The sequence below is a fragment of the Arachis stenosperma genome, chromosome 3 (assembly GCF_014773155.1).
Source record: "Arachis stenosperma cultivar V10309 chromosome 3, arast.V10309.gnm1.PFL2, whole genome shotgun sequence".
Taxonomy (NCBI): Eukaryota; Viridiplantae; Streptophyta; class Magnoliopsida; order Fabales; family Fabaceae; genus Arachis; species Arachis stenosperma.
In genome coordinates this window covers 29,418,529-29,426,644 of record NC_080379.1, presented here as the reverse complement: position 1 = coordinate 29,426,644, position 8,116 = coordinate 29,418,529, and the positions used below count along the sequence as shown (strand labels likewise).

At 40.2% G+C, this 8,116-nt stretch overlaps 2 non-coding genes across 2 annotated transcripts; both read right to left on the bottom strand.

The window, feature by feature from the left end:
• Positions 1-321: 321 nt before the first annotated feature.
• Positions 322-429, bottom strand: LOC130971385 (small nucleolar RNA R71). The gene has a single exon (XR_009082607.1). It is a non-coding gene; the product is annotated as a small nucleolar RNA R71 (small nucleolar RNA).
• Positions 430-6,810: 6,381 nt separating this feature from the next.
• Positions 6,811-6,918, bottom strand: LOC130972599 (small nucleolar RNA R71). The gene has a single exon (XR_009083758.1). It is a non-coding gene; the product is annotated as a small nucleolar RNA R71 (small nucleolar RNA).
• Positions 6,919-8,116: the final 1,198 nt, after the last annotated feature.

Here is an 8,116-nt window from a genome sequence, read left to right as displayed (position 1 = left end):
AAGAAGCATCTCAATCCCTGCCATTGGAGCAAACAATTTTGAGCTGAAGCCTCAACTAGTTGCTCTAATGCAACAGAACTGCAAGTTCATGGACTTCCATCAGAAGATCCATATCAGTTTTTAACTGAATTCTTGTAGATTTGTGAGACTGTTAAGACTAACGCAGTAGATCCTAAAATCTACAGGCTCATGCTTTTCCCTTTTACTGTGAGAGACAGAGCTAGAACATGGTTGGACTCACAACCTAAAGATAGCCTGGACTCTTGGGATAAGCTGGTCACGGCCTTCTTGGCCAAGTTCTTTCTTCCTCAAAAGCTGAGCAAGCTTAGAGTGGATGTTCAGACCTTTAAACAAAAAGATGGTGAATCCCTCTATGAAGCTTGGAAAAGATACAAGCAGATGACCAAAAAGTGTCCTTCTGACATGCTTTCAGAGTGGACCATTCTGGATATATTCTATTATGGTCTATCTGAGTTCTCTAAGATGTCACTGGACTATTCTGCAGGTGGATCCATTCACCTAAAGAAAACACCTACAGAAGCTCAAGAACTCATTGACATGGTTGCAAATAACCAATTCATGTACACTTCTGAGAGGAATTCTTGAGTAATGGGACGCCTCAGAGGAAGGGAGTTCTTGAAATTGATTCTCTGAATGCCATATTGGCTCAGAACAAAATGCTGACTCAGTAAGTCAACATGATCTCTCAAAGTCTGAATGGATGGCAAAATGCATCCAACAGTACTAAAGAGGCATCTTCTGAAGAAGAAGCTTATGATCCTGAGAACCCTACAATGACAGAGGTGAATTACATGGGTAAACCCTATGGGAACACCTACAATTCTTCATGGAGAAATCATCCAAACTTCTCATGGAAGGATCAACAAAAGCCCCAACAAGGCTTTAATAATGGTGGAAGAAACAGTCTTAGCAATAGCAAGCCCTTTCCATCTTCTTCTCAGCAACAGATAGAGAATTCTGAGCAAAGCTCCTCTAGCTTAGAAAATATAGTCTCGGATCTGTCTAAGGCCACTTTAAGTTTCATGAGTGAAACAAGGTCCTCCATCAGAAATTTAGAGGCACAAGTGGGCCAGCTGAGTAAGAAAATCACTTAATCACCTCCTAGTACTCTCCCAAGCAATACTGAAGAGAATCCGAAAAGAGAGTGCAAGGCCATTGACATAATCAAAATGGCCGAACCTGGAGAAGAAGGGGAGGACGTGAATCCCAATGAGGAAGACCTCATGGGACGTCTCCCAGACAAGAAGGAGTTCCTTATTGAGGATCTAAAGGAATTTGAGGCTCATATAGAGACCATAAAGATTCCATTAAACCTCCTTCTGCCATTCATGAGCTCTGAAAACTATTCTTCCTCTGAAGGGGATGAAGATGTAACTGGAGAGCAAGTTGCTCAATATCTAGGAGCTATCATGAAGCTGAATGCCAACTTGTTTGGTAATGAGACCTAGGAAGATGCACCTCCCTTGCTCATTAGTGAACTAGATACATGGGTTCAGTAAACTTAACCTCAAAAGAAACAAGATCCTGGTAAATTCTTAATATCCTGTACCATGGGCACCATGACCTTTGAGAAGGCTCTGTGTGACCTGGGATCAGGTATAAATCTTATGCCACTCTTTGTAATGGAGAAATTGGGAATCTTTAAGGTACAAGCTGCCACTTTCTCATTAGAGATGGCAGACAAGTCAATAAGACAAGCTTATGGATTGGTAGAGGATATGTTAGTGAAGGTTAAAGGCTTTTACATCCCTGCTGATTTCATAATCTTAGACACTAGAAAGGATGAGGATGAATGCATCATCCTTGGAAGACCCTTCCTAGCCACAACAGGAGCTGTGATTGATGTTGACAGAGGTGAACTAGTCCTTCAATTGAATGGGGACTACCTTGTGTTTAAAGCTCAAGGTTATCCTTCTGTAAACATGGAGAGGAAGCATGAAAAACTTCTCTCAATACAGAGTCAAACAAAGCCCCCACAATCAAACTCTAAGTTTGGTGTTGGGAGGCCACAACTAAACTCTAAGTTTGGTGTTGAGAAGCCCCCACATTTAAACTATAAGTTTGGTGTTGGGAGGCCTTCATCATGCTCTGAACATCTGTGAGGCTCCATGAGAGCTCACTGTCAAGCTATTGACATTAAAGAAGTACTTATTGGGAGGCAACCCAATTTTTATTTATCTATATTTTTATTGTTCTTTTATGTTTTATTAGGTTCATGATCATGTGGAGTCACAAAAAAATACTAAAATTAAAAACAGAATAAAAAACAGCACACCCTGAAGGAAGAGCTTACTGGCGTTTAAACGCCAGTAAGGAGCATCTGGCTGGCGTTCAATGCCAGAACAGAGCATGAATCTGGCGTTGAACGCCAGAAACAAGCAGCAGTCTAGCGTTCAAACGCTAGGATTACACCCTGAGGAGAGCTGGCGTTAAACGCCAGAAACAAGCATGGAACTGGTGTTCAATGCCAGAAACATGCTACAGACTGGCGTTGAACGCCCAAAACAAGCATAGAACTGGCGTTTAACGCTAGAAACAAGCATCAATCTGGCGTTAAACGCCAGGATTACTTGCAGAGGGCGTTTTACACGCCTAATTGGTGCAAGGATGATAAATCCTTGACACCTCAGGATCTGTGGACCCCATAGGATCCCCACCTACCTCGACTCACCCTCTCTCTTCTTTTACACAATCCAATAACACTCTTCCCTAAACACCCTTCACCAATCACCTCAATCTCTTTTCTCCATCACCTCTTCACCACTCACATCCATCCACTCTTCCCAATAAACCCCACCTACCTTCAAATTCAAATTCTCCTTCCCATCCAAACCCACCCTAAATAGCCGAACCCAACCCCTCTCCCTCCACTATATAAACCCCTTCATCCTTCTTCATTCTCACACAACACAACCCTCTCTTCTCCCCCTTGGCTGAATACACATTTCTCCACCTGTCCTCCATATTTTCTTCTTCTTCTTCTATTCTTTCTTCTTTTGCTCAAGGGTGAGCAATATTCTAAGTTTGGTATGGTAAAAGCATAGCTTTTTTTGTTTTTTCATAACCACTTATGACACCTAAGGCCAGAGAAACCTCTAGAAAGAGGAAAGGAACGACAAAAGCTTCCACCTCCGAGTCATAGGAGATGGAGAGATTTATCTCAAAGGTCCATTGATGAGCGGATAATTTGTACGCTTTTTGGCATTGTTTTTAGTATGTTTTTAGTATCTTTTAGTTAGTTTTTATTATATTTTTATTAGTTTTTAGTTAAAATTCACTTTTCTGGACTTTACTATGATTTTGTGTGTTTTTCTGTGATTTCAGGTATTTTCTGGCTGAAATTGAGGGATCTGAGCAAAAATCTGATCCAGAGACTCAAAAGGACTGCAGATGCTGTTGGATTCTGACCTCCCTGCACTCGAAGTGGATTTTCTGGAGCTACAAAAGCCCAATTGGCGCGCTCTCAACGGCGTTGGAAAGTAGACATCCTGGGCTTTCCAGCAATATATGATAGTCCATACTTTGCCCAAGATTTGATGGCCCAAACCGGCGTTCAAAGTCACCTACAGAAATTCCAGCGTTAAACGCCGGAACTGGCACCTAATTGGGAGTTAAACGCCCAAACTGGCATAAAAGCTGGCGTTTAACTCCAAGAGAAGTCTCTACACGAAAATGCTTCATTGCTCAGCCCAAGCACACACCAAGTGGGCCCGGAAGTGGATTTTTATGTCATTTACTCATCTCTGTACACCTTAGGCTACTAGTTCTCTATATATAGGACCTTTTACTATTGTATTTTTAATCTTTGGACATCTAGTTCTTAGATCATTTGGGAGGCTGGCCTCACGGCCATGCCTAGACCTTGTTCTTATGTATTTTCAACGGTGGAGTTTCTACACACCATAGATTAAGGTGTGGAGCTCTGCTGTACCTCGAGTATTAATGCAATTACTATTGTTCTTCTATTCAATTCCGCTTGTTCTTGTTCCAAGATATCACTTGTTCTTCAATTTGATGAATGTGATGATCCGTGACACTCATCATCATTCTCACTTATGAACAAGATGACTGACAACCATTCTTGTTCTACAAGCATCCGAGGCGTAGTGAATATCTCTTGGATTCTTTAATCGGAATCTTCGTGGTATAGGCAGGACCTGATGGCGGCATTCAAGAGAATCCGGAAGGTCTAAACCTTGTCTGTGGTATTCTGAGTAGGATTCAATGATTGAATGACTGTGACGTGCTTCAAACTTGTAACCTGCTGGGCGTTAGTGACAGACGCAAAAGAGGGATTCTATTCCAGTAGGGGAGGGAACCAACCGGTGATTGGCCGTACTGTGACAGAGTGCGTGAGCATTAGCTTTCACTGCGAGGATGGGAGGTAGCCATTGACAACGGTGAAACCCTACACGAGCTTGCCATGGAAAGGAGTAAGAAGGATTGGATGAAGACAGTAGGAAAGCAGAGAGACGGAAGGGAAGGCATCTTCATGCGCTTATCTGAAGCTCTCACCAATGATATACATAAGTATCTCTATCTTTATCTTTATGCTTTATTCGTTTATCACTATACCCATTTGAGTCTGCCTGACTGAGATTTACAAGGTGACCATAGCTTGCTTCATACCAACAATCTCTGTGGGATCGACCCTTACTCACGTAAGGTATTACTTGGACGACCCAGTGCACTTGCTGGTTAGTTGTGCGAAGTTGTAGTGATCACAATTTCGTGCACCAAGTTTTTGGCGCCGTTGCCGGGGATTGTTCTTGTGTATGGACAACTGACGGTTCATCTTGTTGCTTAGATTAGGTATTATTTTTCTTCAGAGTTCTTAAGAATGAATTCTAGTGTTTCAAGGTGATGTTCTTATCATCACCAAAGCTGATTGATCATCATCAATTTAGCTCTTGAATGCAATGTCTTGCTGAAGCTTAGCTAGCTATGTCTAATTCCTTTAGACTAAAGCTTTAGACTAACATTGCATGATTCCTGGAATTCTCATTAAGAATTTTGATACCTTTATTTTCCTTTTCACCTAATTTTCGAAAAATAACCAAAAAAAAAATTACAAAAGCATAAAATCCAAAAATATTTCTTGTTTGAGTCTAGAGTCTCATCTTAAGTTTAGTGTCAATTGCATGTTTCTGTTCTTACTGCATTCATGCATGTGTCTTCATTAATCTTCAAGTTGTTCTTGATGATTTTCTTGTTTTAATCTTTGAATTCTATTGACTTGAGTGTTTTGTTGTTTCCCATATATACAAACTGCTAAGTTTGGTGTCTTGCATGCATTGTTATTTGATTTTAGTTGCATTTTGATTATTCCTCATTATTAAAAATCCAAAAATATTTTTTATTTGTGTCTTTTCAAGTCAATAATACAGAGAATTGAAGATTCAGAACATACTGCAGAGGAATCACACAGAAAAAGCTGGGCATTCAAAAATGCCCAGTGAAGAAGACAGACTGGCGTTTAAACGCCAGCCAGGGTGCCTGGTTGGGCGTTTAACGCCCAAAAGGGTAGTAGTTTGGGCGTTAAACGCCAGAATGTGCACCATTCTGGGCGTTTAACGCCAGGATGGCAAAGGGGGAAGATTTTGTTTTCAAAATCAATTTTTTCTCAAGTTTTCAAAGTTTTTCAAAATCAAATCTTTTTCAAATCATATCTTTTCAATCAAATGTTTTCAAAATCAATTTCTTTCCTTTTTCAAAGATACTTACTAACAATTAATGATTTGATTGAACATTTTTTGCCTTTTCTGTTGAGGAAGGTTTTATGTTTGAATCATATCTTTTCTTGTTAGGCAAGTCATTAATTTTTAAAATCATATCTTTTCAAATTGTTTTCAAATCATATCTTTTAAAATTGTTTTCAAATCATATCTTTTTAATCACATCTTTTTCAAAATAAGTTTTCAATCAAATCTTTTTAATTTCTAATTTCAAAATCTTTTTCAAAAATCACTTGATTTCTCTTCCACTCTTATTTTCGAAAATCAATTAAGTGTTTTTCAAAATGTTTTCAAAATCTTTTACTTAAATTTTCGAAAATTACTTCCCTTCTTCTCACATCCTTCTATTTATGGACTAACACTATTCCTTAATGCAAAATTCGAACTCCATCTTCTTTGATAAGTTCGAATTTTCTACCTCTGTCTTCCATTTTTCTTCCTCTGACACCTCAAGGAATCTCTATACTGTGACATAGAGGATTCCATATTTTCTTGTTTTCTTCTCTTTCATATGAGCAGGAACAAAGACAAAGGCATTCTTGTTGAAGCTGACCCTGAACCTGAAAGGACCTTGAAGCGAAAGCTAAGAGAAGCTAAGGCACAACTCTTTATTGAGGACCTGACCGAATTCTTCAAAGAAGAAGAACCCATGGCAGCCGAAAACAACAACAATGCCAACAATGCAAGGAAGGTGCTGGGTGACTTTACTGCACCTACTCCCGACTTCTATGGGAGAAGCATCTCTATCCCTGCCATTGGAGCAAACAACTTTGAGCTTAAGCCTCAATTAGTTTCTCTAATGCAACAGAATTGCAAGTTCCATGGACTTCCAATGGAAGATCCTCATCAGTTCTTAGCTGAATTCTTGCAAATCTGTGACACAGTCAAGACTAATGGGGTAGACCCTGAGGTCTATAGACTGATGCTATTCCCTTTTGCTGTAAGAGACAGAGCTAGGATATGGTTGGACTCACAACCTAAAGAAAGCCTGGACTCTTGGGAAAAGCTAGTCAATGCCTTCTTGGTAAAGTTCTTTCCACCTCAAAAATTGAGTAAGCTTAGAGTGGAAGTCCAAACCTTCAGACAGAAGGATGGAGAATCCCTCTATGAAGCTTGGGAAAGATACAAACAATTGATCAGAAAATGTCCTTCTGACATGCTTTCTGAATGGAGCATCATAGGTATTTTCTATGATGGTCTCTCTGAACTATCTAAGATGTCCTTGGATAGCTCTGCTGGAGGATCTCTTCATCTGAAGAAGACGCCTACAGAAGCTCAAGAGCTCATTGAAATGGTTGCAAATAACCAATTCATGTACACTTCTGAAAGGAATCCTGTGAACAATGGGACTAGTCAGAAGAAAAGAGTTCTTAAGATTGATACTCTGAACGCCATTTTGGCTCAGAATAAGATATTGACTCAACAAGTCAATTTGATTTCTCAAAGTCTGTCTGGAATGCAAAATGCACCAAGCAGTACTAAGGATGCTTCATCTAAGGAAGAAGCCTATGATCCTGAGAACCCTTCAATGGAAGAGGTGAATTACCTAGGAGAACCCTATGGAAACTCCTATAATTCTTCATGGAGAAATCACCCAAATTTCTCATGGAAGAATCAAGAGAGACCTCAACAAGGTTTCAATAACAATAATGGTGGAAGAAACAGGTTTAGCAATGGCAAGCCTTTTCCATCATCTTCTCAGCAACAGACAGAGAATTCTAAGCAGAACCCCTCTGACTTAGCAACCATGGTCTCTGATCTAATCAAAACCACTCAAAGTTTCATGACTGAAACAAGATCTTCCATTAGGAATTTGGAAGCACAAGTGGGACAGCTGAGTAAGAAAATTACTGAACTCCCTCCAAGTACTCTTCCAAGCAACACAGACAAAAATCCAAAAGGAGAATGCAAGGCTCTCAATATGGCCGAATCTGGAGAGGAAAGAGAGGAGGTGGACGCCACTGAGGAAAGCCTCAATGGGCGTGCACTGACCTCCATAGAGTTCCCCAATGAGGAACCATGGGAATCTGAGGCTCAAAATGAGACCATAGAGATTCCATTGGACTTACTTCTGCCTTTCATGAGCTCTGATGAGTATTCTTCCTCTGAAGAGGATGAGTATGTCACTGAAGAGCAAGTTGCCAAATACCTTAGAGCAATCATGAAGCTAAATGACAAGTTATTTGGAAATGAGACTTGGGAGAATGAACCTCCTTTGCTCACCAAAGAACTGGATGACTTGTCTAGGCAGAAATTGCCTCAAAAGAGACAAGATCCTGGAAAGTTTTCAATACCTTGTACCATAGGCACCATGACCTTCAAGAAGGCTCTGTGTGACTTAGGGTCAAGTGTAAACCTCA